Source organism: Zootoca vivipara, chromosome 2 (genome assembly GCF_965207765.1).
Source record: "Zootoca vivipara chromosome 2, rZooViv2.hap1.1, whole genome shotgun sequence".
Taxonomy (NCBI): domain Eukaryota; kingdom Metazoa; phylum Chordata; class Lepidosauria; order Squamata; family Lacertidae; genus Zootoca; species Zootoca vivipara.
This window is the reverse complement of record NC_142584.1, coordinates 10,152,887-10,167,202: the sequence shown is the minus strand read 5'-3', so window position 1 is coordinate 10,167,202 and position 14,316 is coordinate 10,152,887. Positions and strand designations below refer to the sequence as shown.

Sequence of the window (14,316 nt, the reverse complement as noted above, 5' to 3'; positions counted from 1 at the left end):
AGACAGACCTCAGCGTAACACTCAAAACAGAAAAGTGGCACTCAAAACAGAAGTGTGGCACTCAAAACGGAGCACATTCTGCTTCTGGAAAAAGTTCACAAACCAGAACACTTACTTCCGGGTTTTCAGTGTTTGGGTTCTAAGTTGTTTGAGCTCCAAGGAGTTTGAGAACCAAGGTACCACTGTAATGGAGAAGTGGAGGCTGAGAAGAAATAAGATCTTTTTGAAGGCCATCTACTGTCCAGGTGGCCGAGTTGAAAGTGAAACTGGGATCTTTCAGACTCACAGCTGTCCATGGAGGCACAGGTCAACTCCGTGTCCAGGGCAGCTGTTTATCAGCTCCATCTGGTACGCAGGCTGAGTCCCTACCTGCCCACTGACTGTCTCTCCAGAGTGGTGCATGCTCTAGTTATCTCTCGCTTGGACTACTGCAATGCGCTCTACGTGGGGCTACCTTTGAAGGTGACCCGGAAACTACAACTAATCCAGAATGCGGCAGCTAGACTGGTGACTGGGAGCGGCCGCCGAGATCACATAACACCGGTCCTAAAAGACCTACATTGGCTCCCAGTACGTTTCCGAGCACAATTCAAAGTGTTGGTGTTGACCTTTAAAGCCCTAAACGGCCTCGGTCCGGTATACCTGAAGGAGCGTCTCCACCCCCATTGTTCTGCCCGGACACTGAGGTCCAACTCCGAGGGCCTTCTGGCGGTTCCCTCATTACGAGAAGCCAAGTTACAGGGAACCAGGCAGAGGGCCTTCTCGGTAGTGGCACCCACCCTGTGGAATGCCCTCCCACTAGAGGTCAAAGAGAACAATTACCAGACCTTTAGAAGGCATCTCAAGGCAGCCCTGTTTAGGGAAGCTTTTAATGTTTGATGGATTTCTGTATTTTAGAATTTCTGTTTTTTTGGAAGCCGCCCAGAGTGGCTGGGGGAACCCGGCCAGATGGGCGGGGTATAAATAATAAATTATTATTATTATTATTATTATTATTATTATTATTATTATTATTCAGACTCACCACTCACCTTATTCCATCTCTCAGGAAAACTGAAAATCCTAGTCTGTGAAATTTCTAACCCAAAGACATTTCAGCTCTTCTATCTAAGCGTAAGGTTCCAGTTCTGAACTGCTCACCAATATCTGAAAAAGGCAACAGCACCCCGCCCTACGAGAAGGGGCTTCACTTCAGGAAAAGATGTAATTTATGGCGAAGCAAGTTGTTTCCTATTTAGCTTCTCTTCCCTAAAGGGCATCACATTTGCAAAGTGCTCAACACCTGTGAAAGGATCATTCAGCATTTGTTAACAAGAAAAATATCTGACAATGATCATTTCAGCATTCTTGGATGAGTAACTAGGTTTTATAGGCGGTATATTTTGTCAGTCTGCTTTACATCTGCTTTTCTTCATATTTTTATTTATTTTTATTTATTGAGGATCCACGACCGTATTTCTATTTACTCTCTCCACCCCCACTTCTCATACCCATACACTGAAAAAGAGCATGAAGATGAAACACGGGTGGTGGCGGTGGGGGGGGGGGGGCTGTTTGGTAACATTTCTCTTTCCCTTCTTCCCTCCAGGTGGAAATTTGCCCATATATATCATGGGAGGGGACCATAGCTCAGTGAGAAAGTGCACACACACTGCATTCAGAAAGAGCCCAAGGTTACATCTGTACCATCTCCAGTTAAAAGGATTGTGTGATGGTGAAACAGACCCCTGCCTGAGACCTGCCCTGGAGAGACATCACCTAGTCTAGTCAATATTACATTTAGGTGGACTAAGCATATGTAGCTATTTTAACCTAGCTGGCTTAATTTTTTTTTATTTCTACATTTATATCCCACCTTTCCACATAGCTGCCAAGTACCCCGTTTCCCCCGGGAAACCCCCATTTTTTATTACCTTTTCCCAGCGGTCCCCCGTATCACTTCATCTCCTGTTATTCTCCCTTATATTCTTCTGCCGGCGGCCATCCCCCCCCCCCCCCGATTTGCCCATCTATGGGCACCGAAAATGGCCGGCGCCGGCTTCGAAAGTCGCGTCTACGCACTTCCGGACATGCATAGACGCGACTTTCGATGCCAGCGGTGGCCATTTTTGGTGCCCATAGATGGGCAAAGCGACACCGGAAGTTGCAGTCCAGGACTTGGCAGGTATGCCTTTCCCATACCTGCCAAGTTGCTGTCGGAGAAATAAGGGACCGGGCGGAAGTAGCAGACCGGAAGTAGTGCTGCCACCATTTTGGAACTGGGTGGAGCATGCTCAGAAGTGACTTTTGATGCTGCTTTGCCCAGTTCCAAAATGGCCGCCACGCCAGAAGTCGCACTGCAGCCATTTTGGAACTGGGCAGAGCAGCATCAAAAGTCGCTTCTGAGCATGCTCCGCCCAGTTCCAAAATGGCCGCCGCGCCAGAATAAACCGGGGAAAAACCAAAAAAATCAGTTTTTCAGCTAGGAACAGCTGGAAAAACAGAGATTTCCCGGTGAATACGGGAGACTTGGCAGCTATGGCCTTTCCAGCCGCAGAGCTGTGGAAGTTCATCTTTATAAGGAATGAATTGTCCAAAAAGATACGAGTTCCATTTTACATACATCTCTTTACAAAACAGCAAACTCATTTGGCTTACATTCAGCTCACAGTTCAAGTCAACTTCATCCAACTGAGCCTCAACAATTCCCCCCTCCCCAATACACACACAATCATTCACGTTTGCATCCGAGAGCAGGCCAGCCTGTGCAGAGCTTGTCTGAGGCCTGGGGTGGGAGTCTTGTTAGAATAAAGTCATAAACCCCAAGACAAAAGCAGCTGATCCCTGGCAGGGGGCCCCAACCAACATAGCCCTCCGTGGCCCAGGGCAAGTGTATCTGGCTGCCTGTTCCCCAGCCCCTGAATTGGTTTGAGGTCAGAGAGGCCTTCGCATGACATGTGTGGCCTTTTTGGTTTACCTGCCCCTGCAATCTTCCTGGAACTCCTATTCATGAAGCCGTCCTCTATGCACATGAGTGCTCATTTGCCCATGCACAATGACTGTCTCAATTATTCACATTACTGCTTACTCTGGTTTCCGGTTGAAACCGGTTTGAAGAAATGATGCCTCAAACAGCAATGTTTGCCAAGCTACAGGACTGATATAGAGTGACTAGTCCTGTGAACGCAGATTGTGAAATTAAACCTTTATGGGTCTGGAGTAAGCAGGAATGCGAACATACCCTAAGACTGTGGGTGACAGGTTCAAAACCCCATTGTCTCTCAACCTAGCCTAATATACAGGGGTTGTGACGATAAAGGGCAGCCTCGAGTTCCTCGGAAGGTGAAATATACTCGGAGTCGAGAGTGAATTTCATGCTCTTTATTCAGCTCATAGTCATCAAGGAGGAGAAGAGAAGACGAATGGCTCTTTTCCCAAAACCATCTGCTTATATACATTATTTACACAATGGGCCTTGCGTGATTGGCTACTTCAGGGCTACACCTGTGGGCCAATTATATTGTGGATTGACTTCTGCCTGCAGCCTGATTGGCTGCTCCTACAGGCCAATCAGGTAGCAGATTCACTTCTGCCAGCCGCCTGATTGGCTGCTCCAGCAGGCCAATCAGGTTGCGGATTCACTTCCACCTGGAGTTGGATTGGGTAGCTCCCGCTGATTCTGAATCCTATTGTTCTAGGATTCAGCTCAGTACATAACAGAAGGCAAGATATAAATGAAACAAATAGGAACAAATATACAGTAACAAATAAATAAGTAGTAATAAATCATGAACTTAAATCAAAACATGGTTTATAAATACCTTTGATATTTTTAAAAAATAAAGCAACAACAACATGCAAGTGGCTATAATGTAATTTACAGTTAACCATTATGCTAAGCTTCATTTTACTCAGAGCCAAACGTAAAAAGGGAAAGGAAGATTACATTGATGGAAACCAAGTGACAAGAGAGGTGTAGCAGAAGCAGCAGCATAGCTGCCAAGTACCCAGTTTTCTCCGGGAAAACCCCGATTTTACTTACCTTTTCCCGGTGGTCCCCCGTATCACTTCGTCTCCCGTTCTTCTCCATTATTTTCTCCTGCCGGTGGACATTTTTTTTCTTTCCGATTTACCCTTCTATGGGCACAAAAAATGGCCACCGGCGGCTTTGAAAGTCGCTTGTACGCATGTCCAGAAGTGCATAGACGCGACTTCCGGTGTCAGCGACGGCCATTTTTGGTGCCCATAGATGGGCAGAGCGACACCGGAAGTTGCGCCGACGCACTTCCTGACATGCGTACAAGCGACTTTAGAAGCCGGCGGCGGCTATTTTTGGTGCCCATAGAAGGGCAAAGCCAGCGCCGTCTTAAGCGCCCCTGTCGCCATGGTGCGCCGGATCTCTCCGGCACCCTTCCGCCCCGTTTCCCAGTGTGGTGGGCGGGTGGGCACCGCACGCAGCTGCGCAGCGGACCGGCCGGCCAGCGGGCGGGCCGGCGCCATGGTGCCCTGCGCCACCGGGGGTCTACGTAGAGCCGGTCCTGGGCAAAGCGACACCGGAAGTTACATTGATGCAACTTCCGGTGTCACACGGCTGCCGGTCCCGGATTCTGCAGTCCGGGACTTGGAAGGTAAGAGCAGCAGGCTTCCACCCAGCATGACCCATGTGAATGCTGGATTTAGATTAGGGATGAGAAATCTGTGGGCCTCCAGGTGTTAGGGGACTCCAATGCCCATAAGCCCCAGCCAGCAAGGTCAACAGTCAGGCATGATGGGAATTGTAGTCCAGCAACATCCAGTGGGCCACAGGTTCCCCGAGTTAGAGGTCACTGGAACTGTATGAGAAGCCCACAAGGAATGGCAGCCATGTCCCTCTGGCCACAAATAAATAAGTACAAATATTAGGAGGGTGGAGTCATGGTCATGTTTGTGTTACCCATAGCTGTTAAGAAGAAAGGGAGTATTTTTAGCCATCACAACTTATGGTAATTAGGTTGGGAGTAAGTTAGGTTGCCTCTCGCATCACGTGGTAAGATTTCCAATGTAGACCTTGATGTTGAAGACATCCTTGGCTACATCCATCTCCCTATGAATGGAACACCTATTATGAGCTGGAGGTGTAGTCAAATGTAAGCCTCTCCCCCCCCCCATTACTCATCCCTGGGTTTCTGAACTTCGGGCCCATTTTGGACAGCCACGGCCTGATCTTCACAAGCTCAGCATCTGAGAGATGGAGATGGAGAGAGAGAGAGAGAGAGAGAGAGAGAGAGAGAGAGAGAGAGTCCTGCCCTCTCCTACCTCTTCCTCCCGGGCACATATATCACCTCCATTGGCATGTTTGACAAACACACCCACCCCTTGCCTGCTGCCCTTTAAATGGCTGGCTAGGCTGTGTGATGAGTTTAGAGCAACACCCTCTGAATGCCACCCATTAGGCAAGAAATTGACAAGACAATTACTCAGGGAGGTGGACTTTCTGCAAAGATCCCATGGACTTGGCTGTCTTTGTGAAACAATTCTTCCAGCGAGGCGAGCCGATCCATTCTCTAGCCTTTGGAGTGTGCCAAAGTATCAAAATCAACCTTTCGTTGCTCAGCTGATGTTCTGCCTTTGTGAACACAGTGCAAGAGGTTTGCTATCTGGTTCTTCTATCAGTTCAGGACATACACTGCTGAGCCTGGAACTCAAGATCAATGCCCCTGGCTGCTTTCCCTTCCCACAGCATGATGGCATTCAGAACAGAGATCCATGCAGATCATGAGCCACCTGTGCAGACTGCCCTGGTAAGGAGAGGAACAGGTGGGTGCACACGAATGACCCTGGGTCCATCTGATACGCAGGCTGAAACCCTACCTGCCTGCGGACTTCCTCGCCAGAGTGGTGCATGCTCTGGTTATCTCTCGCTTGGATTACTGCAATGCGTTCTATGTCACCTTTGACATATGTCACCTTTGAAGGTGACCCGGAAACTACAATTAACCCAGAATGCGACAGCTAGACTGGTGACTGGGAGCGGCCGCCAAGACCACATAACACCGGTCGGTGTTGACCTTTAAGGCCCTAAACGGCCTCGGTCCAGTATACCTGAAGGAGCGTCTCCACCCCCATCGTTCTGCCCGGACACTGAGGTCCAGCGTCGAGGGCCTTCTGGCTGTTCCCTCGCTGCGAGAAGCAAAGCTACAGGGAACCAGGCAGAGGGCCTTCTCAGTAGTGGCACCCGCCCTGTGGAACACCCTCCCATCAGAGGTCAGAGAGATAAACAACTACCTGACATTTAGAAAATACCTAAAGGCAGCCCTGTTTAGGAAAGTTTTTAATCTGTGGTATTTGATGTATTTTAATGTTTGTTGGAAGCCGCCCAGAGTGGCAGGGGAAGCCCAGCCAGATGGGTGGGGTATAAATAAATAAATAAATAAATAAATAAATAATGGGTGTCCTCTCCCATAGTGAGCAAATAGCATATGCACTGCGATGTGCTCTGCTGAGGACCATCCAAGGATAGGGAAGGAGGGGGAAAAAAGCCTATTCAGTCTGCAAGCATTTCTGCACCTGCATGGACACAGGTCATTCCCTACATCTCACACTAGGACTTTTACTTTCAGGTACAGAAGGGATGAAATACACAGACAAAATTGCCTGGCAGAAGAAAACCCACTGCTGTCCTTCTCATTATTTGGCCCAATGAGTGCAAAGCCACTAATATGCATAACAAAACACCTGGTGTGGATTTTAATGATACGTATTTTAGGAAACTTTAGCATTAAATTTAATAAACCTATTAGAGACTAGACCTTGCCTACAAAGGTCCGTGTAGTTAAAGCTATGGTTTTCCCAGTAGTGATGTATGGAAGTGAGAGCTGGACCATAAAGAAGGCTGATCGCCGAAGAATTGATGCTTTTGAATTATGGTGCTGGAGGAGACTCTTGAGAGTCCCCTGGACTGCAAGAAGATCAAACCTATCCATTCTTAAGGAAATCAGCCCCGAGTGCTCACTGGAAGGACAGATCGTGAAGCTGAGGCTCCAATACTTTGGCCACCTCATGAGAAGAGAAGAATCCTTGGAAAAGACCCTGATGTTGGGAAAGATTGAGGGCACTAGGAGAAGGGGACGAGAGAGGACGAGATGGTTGGACAGTGTTCTCGAAGCTACGAACATGAGTTTGACCAAACTGCAGGAGGCAGTGCAAGACAGGAGTGCCTGGCGTGCTATGGTCCATGGGGTCACGAAGAGTCGGACACGACTAAACGACTAAACAACAACAACAACAAATTAGAGACTACAGGGATGAGGAATCTGTGTCCCTCCAGTTGGACTCCAACTCCCATCATCCTTGACCAGGGGTCAGCAAACTTTTTCAGCAGGGGGCCGGTCCACTGTCCCTCAGACCTTGTGGGGGGCCGGACTATATTGGGGGGGGGATGAATGAATTCCTATGCCCCACAAACAACCCAGAGATGCATTTTAAATAAAAGCACACATTCTACTCATGTAAAAACACCAGGCAGGCCCCACAAATAACCCAGAGATGCATTTTAAATAAAAGGACACATTCTGCTCATGTAAAAACACGCTGATACCCAGACCGTCCGTGGGCTGGATTTAGAAGGTGATTGGGCCGGATCTGGACCCCGGGCCTTAATTTGCCTTGACCATGTCCTTGACCATTGCCATGCTGGCTGGGGCTGATGGGAACTGAAGTCCAACAACAGAAGAGTGTGCAGAACAGAGTGGTGAAGATGATCAAGGGTCTGGAAACTAAGCCATTTGAGGAAAAGGGAGCTGAGCATGTTTAGCCTGGAGAGAAGACCGAGGGGTGACACGCAGCCATCCTCAAACACCTAAAGGGTGGAAGATGGAGCAAGATTGTTTTCTGCAGCTCCAAAGGGTAGGACCCAAACCAATGTATTCAAATTTCAAGGAAATATATTCCTACTAAGCATTAAAAACTTTCTAACAATAAGAGCTCAATAATCCCTGGAATGGACAGTGGGATGCACTGTCTTAGAAGGTGGTGGACTCTCCTCCATTGAAAATTTTAAAACACAGGTTGGATGCCCATTTTTTCAGGGATTATTTAGCTGCGATTCCTGCATTGCAAGGGGTTGGACTAGATTATCATTAGAATCCCAGCCAACTCTACAATTCTATGAATCTAACATCTCGAAGGTCACAAGTTGCCTTCGATCACCGTTGCTCTAACCTCTAGACCAGGCATCCCCAAACTTTGGCCCTCCAGGTGTTTTGGACTACAATTCCCATCATCCCTGACCACTGGTCCTCTTAGCTAGGGATCATGGGAGTTGTAGGCCAAAACATCAGGAGGGTCGCAGTTTGCGGATGCCTGCTCTAGACCATGTTGGCTCCTCCAAACCACTAGCATTACCTGGCACCATGCATATTCAGACTCCAGGAATAGAAGGAAGAGGAAAGGTTGTCTAACCGCAGTCCTTCTGGCTAGTGTTGAATATGAAGCCTCTGCCTTTCCCTGGTTCAACAGAAAAATGGCACATCCTCCTCCTCCTCCTCCTCCTCCTCCTCCTCCTCCTCCTCCTCCTCCTCCTCCTCCCGTGCTCTCCCCCCAATCTGTTCTGAGGGTTCCCCCAACCCAATAGAACATTTTTGGGGACAGCATGGGCTGCTTGAATGAGAGGTATCATAGAACTGTAGCGTTGGAAAATACCCCGAGGGTCATTTACTTGGGAGATGGGAGAGGTCCTGTTGTACTAGCTCTAATCATTTTGTGAGCACAAGGATTTTAGTTGAATACTGCCCACAAGCTCAGGGCTATTATCCAGACACAAGTGCAAGAAAGCCACTGAGCCCTTCACTTGAAGGGAGGCCGCAGCTGATTCTGACTCCACAACAACTGGACCTCTATGTTACACGTGTGTGCAAATTTGCATTCGTTGCGTAAAGGCTACAGCTTTTGTTGTACTCTTCAGCAATGTAATGAGTGGCTCTCAAAGGGCAGTGTGCGTGATTAACTTGTGTGTTCAGAGAGGAAGATCGGTGACATACAGGTGAGCTTGTCTTAGGGAAAGGGGGTGGGAGCAGGAGCCCTGCATTTTCCCTCCCGCATTCTGATGCTCCGCTCAGCAACCGGCTTCAAATCCCCCTTCTTCTCCACTCTGGTTTTCTCCTGCAACCCTCTCATTTTTTGCAGAGGGTTTTTGCCACACTATATTTACAGAAGGCAGCGATAAATCCACAGTGATTCTCCAAGCACGGGACCATAAATAACCCCATAGCTCATTAAGCCCAGCGATCACACGGCGACACTCCCCCTAGCAAGATGAAGTGCTGCAGCCACGTGGAAACACCAGCCAAGGGTCTCGCCTCGCCGGTCCCTTCCTCCTCGAGAGGGATGCAGACGAGTTGAAGTGGCACGTTGCTGTATCAGGCCAGTTTATGTGGCTGTGAGACACGAAGCACACTTCTGAGTCACACATAACTGTTCAACAGTTAGACGAGCAGGAGTGGCGGCATTATTCTAACCCAGCACCACATCCATGATCCAGAAATTATACCAAAAACAAGAGAGTTTATTACAACACCTATAAGCATGGTCATGAACTTTTAAAGGCAATTCCTGCATGGTGTCTATCAAGGCTGGGTGTTTATTTGGGGAGGGGGGTTATTTTACAATTTAATAAAACAAGGTGACTTGTCCAGTTATTGTTTCATCCACCACTGCCACGTGGCCCCTGGAAGGTTACCCCAGACAGAATGTGGCCCTCAGTCTGGGCACATCCCTGGATTAGATGAAAACCCACCCCTGTATTAGATGAAAGCCAATGCAAATACTGCTTTTTGAGTTTGGTTAGGGCTGCCCCAGTTCTCATTGTCCCGATCTGAGAAATTACAAATCCCTTCTCTTCTGTTTCCTACCGTGTCAAAACTGCCTTGTCAAAACATAATTTGTACTGTAAGTTCCCAATTCTGAAGCATATCCTCAAAACCAGTGCTTTTCTTCTAGAAAAAAAAATGGTTCCAATACTGCGTACCATAGAATATCCCCAGAAAAAAGCACTGCTCCAAACTCATCTGAATTTTTTTTTTTTTAAATAATCTTTATTAACAACACAAAAAAAGAACATCAACTCAGAGAATAATACAAATCGTTAAAACCCTTGAGCAAAAATTATAACCCGTTGAGATATCATTTTTGCTTTGCCCGCTCCCTCCCTCCCACTTCCCCCCATTCCCCGCCCCCCGCACTTTCCATCCTGTTTGGAGCTTATCCTTATATTCCATATATTATTTACATACCTTAATTTATTTAACAATTAACAAAAAAAAAAGAAAGAAAGAAAAAAGAGATAAAAAACACAACAAAATACATATAATTACTTATTTTCTAAATCAAATATTCATGACAAAATCGTTAAGCATCTGAGATTACATTTTTTAACTGCCTGAATTCCATCTCTTGTTGGGTTGTCTTTGTTTTCATTTTTATTACATATTTTCTGTTTTTCATATTGTGATTTTATGTTATGAACCGCCCTGAGATCTATGCCTATAGTGAGGTATACAAACAACAAACAACAACAACAACAACAACAACAACAACAACAACAACAACAACACTTACCTAGGGGTAAGCCATACTGAATTTGCTAGGACTTAATTTGCTAGGATGGAAGGAGAATCAGAGCAGAATTTGAAAATTCAAGTTACAGGTAGGTAGCCGTGTTACTTGAAAATTCAAGTAACTCTGACAGATATGCTACACACCACAAATGGATGCACAGTGCCAGAGTGGGCAGAGTGGCATCCTCCCTTTTAAGCAGCTAGCTTCATTGGGATTGTGACCATCACCTCTATGGCTTTATGACAGGTGAAATCCTTCATTTCCTCTTCCTGTGCAAGGTATTCCTGAGCTCCAAAGTGCCCCCTAGTGGTCACTTCAGGAAGAGGCTGCCTCCAACTCCTATGTTGCCAATAAAACAGGAGCTATAATAACAGTGCCACCTTTATGCTACAATTAAACATTCTTGCAATGGCCTGCGTTGACATAGGTAAGTGGTAACCTTTGTGAGACAACTGAAACAAGCTCACATTATGCTGCTTGTCTGTTGCAATCTCATTTCTTTTAATGGACAAACAAATGCTGTCAATAAAACACACAGGGCTGTGCTATATTCTATAATCACACTGTGCGAACAGCAAAATTAGCATCGGGTGCAGAATGCTGCATTCTAAAAGCCTGACATAATTTTTAAAAGCACGTTCCTACCCCTTAAGTCTGCAGTAAGAGACTGAGAAGTGTGAAGACCTTAGTGGGCGCCAATCTCATAAGCCAAAGGGAAGTTAAACAGGATGGAAAGGAGGGCATAGATTTAGTTCAGTGCTGTGCACAGTTCTTTGCCTTTCTCTATGGTGAACAGACGGGGAGAAATGGTGTAAAATTTATGTGTGCTAAATCTGCTAAATTTATGCAAAATTCAGCTTCCCTTGGAGCAAAATTGGGGTTGTTTTCACCATTTTTATTTTATTTTGCAATGCAGCCCAAATGCAGCTGTGTAGTACCTAGTGGTGATGGAAAACCAATCTGAATGCTATCTAGTGGAGCAATTCTATATGAGGATCTGTGTTTAGGCAACAACTCCTAGAATCAACCATGCCCTCAATGCATGCTCTCCAACATTTTCCCCATGAAAATAGGGACTTCCTAGTCCAAACCCTCCAACATTTCTCCGATGAAAATAGGGATGTCCAAAGGAAAAAAAGCGGGACATTCTGGGATCAAATCAAAAACAGGGATGGGTTCTGTAAATCCAGGACTGCCCCTGGGAAATAGGGTCTGAATCACTCCCTACTGCCAGCATGAGGGAAGGATTCGGCATCCAAGCACTTGTTTTGGTAAGAATAATCAGCACCACTCTAGTAGTTTAGAGCAGGCATCCCCAAACTTCGGCCCTCCAGATGTTTTGGACTACAATTCCCATCTTCCCCAACCACTGGTCCTGTTAGCTAGGGATCATGGGAGTTGTAGGCCAAAACATCTGGAGGGCTGCATTTTGGGGGTGCCTGGTTTAGAGTGTTAAGCTGGACCAGGAAAATCCAGGTTCGGTTTTTCCTTCAAGCACACAGCTTACAGATTCCTCCCCAAGATAAAAATGTGAAGATAAAAATGGGGCAGAGAACAATGTACACTGCCCTGACTATTCTTGGAGGAAGAGAGGTATAAAAAGGAGCAAAGTGGGGAAATAAACAAACATGTACCAGCCTACATATAACTTCCCTGCAAGGCTGTCATCAAATCCACACAAGACAAGTAAGGTGAATGCAGAATATTGTCTCTGGCCAAACAGGTATTGTAAGCTTTCGCGGCGCTTCATAAGCCGGCAAAGCCAGTTTGACCAGAAGCAATGGCTGAGCTGGGGGTAACAGTGTACATACCAAGGGCAATCTTGTATCTATCATACTACCATAAATTAATAGGGAAATGGGGAATTTAGCTGACTGTAACCTCAATCCATTGTTCTGGCTAAGGGGCACACTTTGGCTCTGCCTTTTGGACTTCATACGCAACTGCATTTGCTCATATTCTTCCCCCATAACTTTTGTGTCATCCTATAATCCTCTGTTGCCTCCAGCCTCTCAAAATTTAGATTGTATGTTCCTCAGGGCAGAGATTTGTGCTGCTGCTTCGGTTTGGATTTTAGCATGAAAAATTCTGGAAAATGTAAAAAGAAATACTGTAAACAGCATCCAGTCTGCACGAACGTTTCTCTCTCGCCTGCATCATCTGTATTTTAAGCATGAGACTGCTACTTTTAGATTCCCTGAGAATCAGAGCAGTCAGCAGAAAAATTGCATCAGGTCTGCCAAGACAGGAAGCATGAATTTAGATCCTTAATAACACGGAGGCTGGCTTTCTCTCTGCAATTAACACCTGGACATCTTTGAAAACTGGAAATCTTTGAAATTGTGGGGGTTTTTTAATAGGCAGGGAGAAAAAACAATTTAGTATTTCAATGTGCTACACAAATGGCCTGGGAATACTGTAACATTTAAAAATGCATGCCCTTCCACAGATTGTTAACAGCAATCCATAAATAAATAAAATACAAGGAGCTCTCCTATTCATCAGGATGACAGAGCTGTGTGCAATGCAAAAGGGCTTTGGGAGGAGGGGACCTGCAAGTCATACCACTGACCCATCTAGCTCAGTGTTGTCTACTCTGACTGGCAGCAGCTCTCCCAGGTTTCAGACAGGGTATGTTCTCAGTCCTACCTGAAGATGCCAGGGATCGAACCTGGGACCTCCATGCAAAGCAGAGGATGTACCACTGAGCTGTGGCCTTCCCTACTACCGTAAATAACTGGAGTCATATCCATCTTGACTGTGAGTCCTGGAAGACCTCTTCAGGATTTTCTTCCTGACCTGGGTGGGAGAAGCCTTGACTGACTCCAGCTACAAAAGCTCAGGCTGCTGAAGAGACCAGAGACCATCTTGGCTGCGAGACCTGGAAAGACCTGCTTCCTGCCTTGCAGGTCTTTTTCCATCTTGCATGGGAGGGTGGGACCCTGACCGACTAGCTACAAAAATAGACTATTGTTTAGTAGGATTTGTTGGGAGGGTGTTGCTGCTGTTATTGATATTGATTTTTTGTAGCTTTCTTTTAGATCTTATTATGATTTATGTAGAAATTGTGCAGTTTGGTTGGGTGTGTGTTTTATGTTCCATCTATTGTTTAGGACCACTTTTATTAATTATGTTGTAAGCCACATTGAGCATTGTGTAAACTATGGAAAGGTAGCCTACAAATAAAATTATGTATTTATGTATATCCAGTTCTTCCCAGTTTCCCTTTGCCTCGCTCTCGAGACGGTTTTTCTCCCACTTGCTCTATGTGCATAACGTACAGAAGTTGCGGAATCCAGATGTTCTTGGCACAGAATTTGGATTGCAGGGGGAAAGGAATTATATTTTATTTTCTCAGTGTGTCCTAAAATGCAGCCCTGTTCATGGGACTCCCACCATCAGCGGCAGCGAAGGGCTCCGAGCAAGAGGTTTAATAGGGGCTCTGAGTTATGGCAGCCAGGAACCGAGGAATCAATGTTATTGGGGTGGAAATCTCTGCCGGTAATAGATGGCACATGGCGCCGTCCCTCATGAGTGACTTAGCAGCTGCTAGCAAGGAAATCGGTCACACTGCACGGGCTTCTGTGAAGCAAGCTTTAAAAGGCAGGAGGAGGAGGTGGGCGGCTTACCAGGGGTGGTCAAGATGATTCGCAGCAGGCAGTCTCCTTTGACATTTGTATCTGCCCAAACAAGGCTCTCTGCCTTCCACTTTCGAGATAAGGAGGATACTGGACTGGGGAGTAT

General features: G+C 46.5%; 1 protein-coding gene across 1 annotated transcript in view; it reads left to right on the top strand.

The window, feature by feature from the left end:
* LOC118081524 (TBC1 domain family member 15-like) overlaps positions 1–14,316 on the top strand; it is a 176,055-nt gene that overhangs the window by 1,027 nt on the left and 160,712 nt on the right. The window lies entirely within an intron of this gene.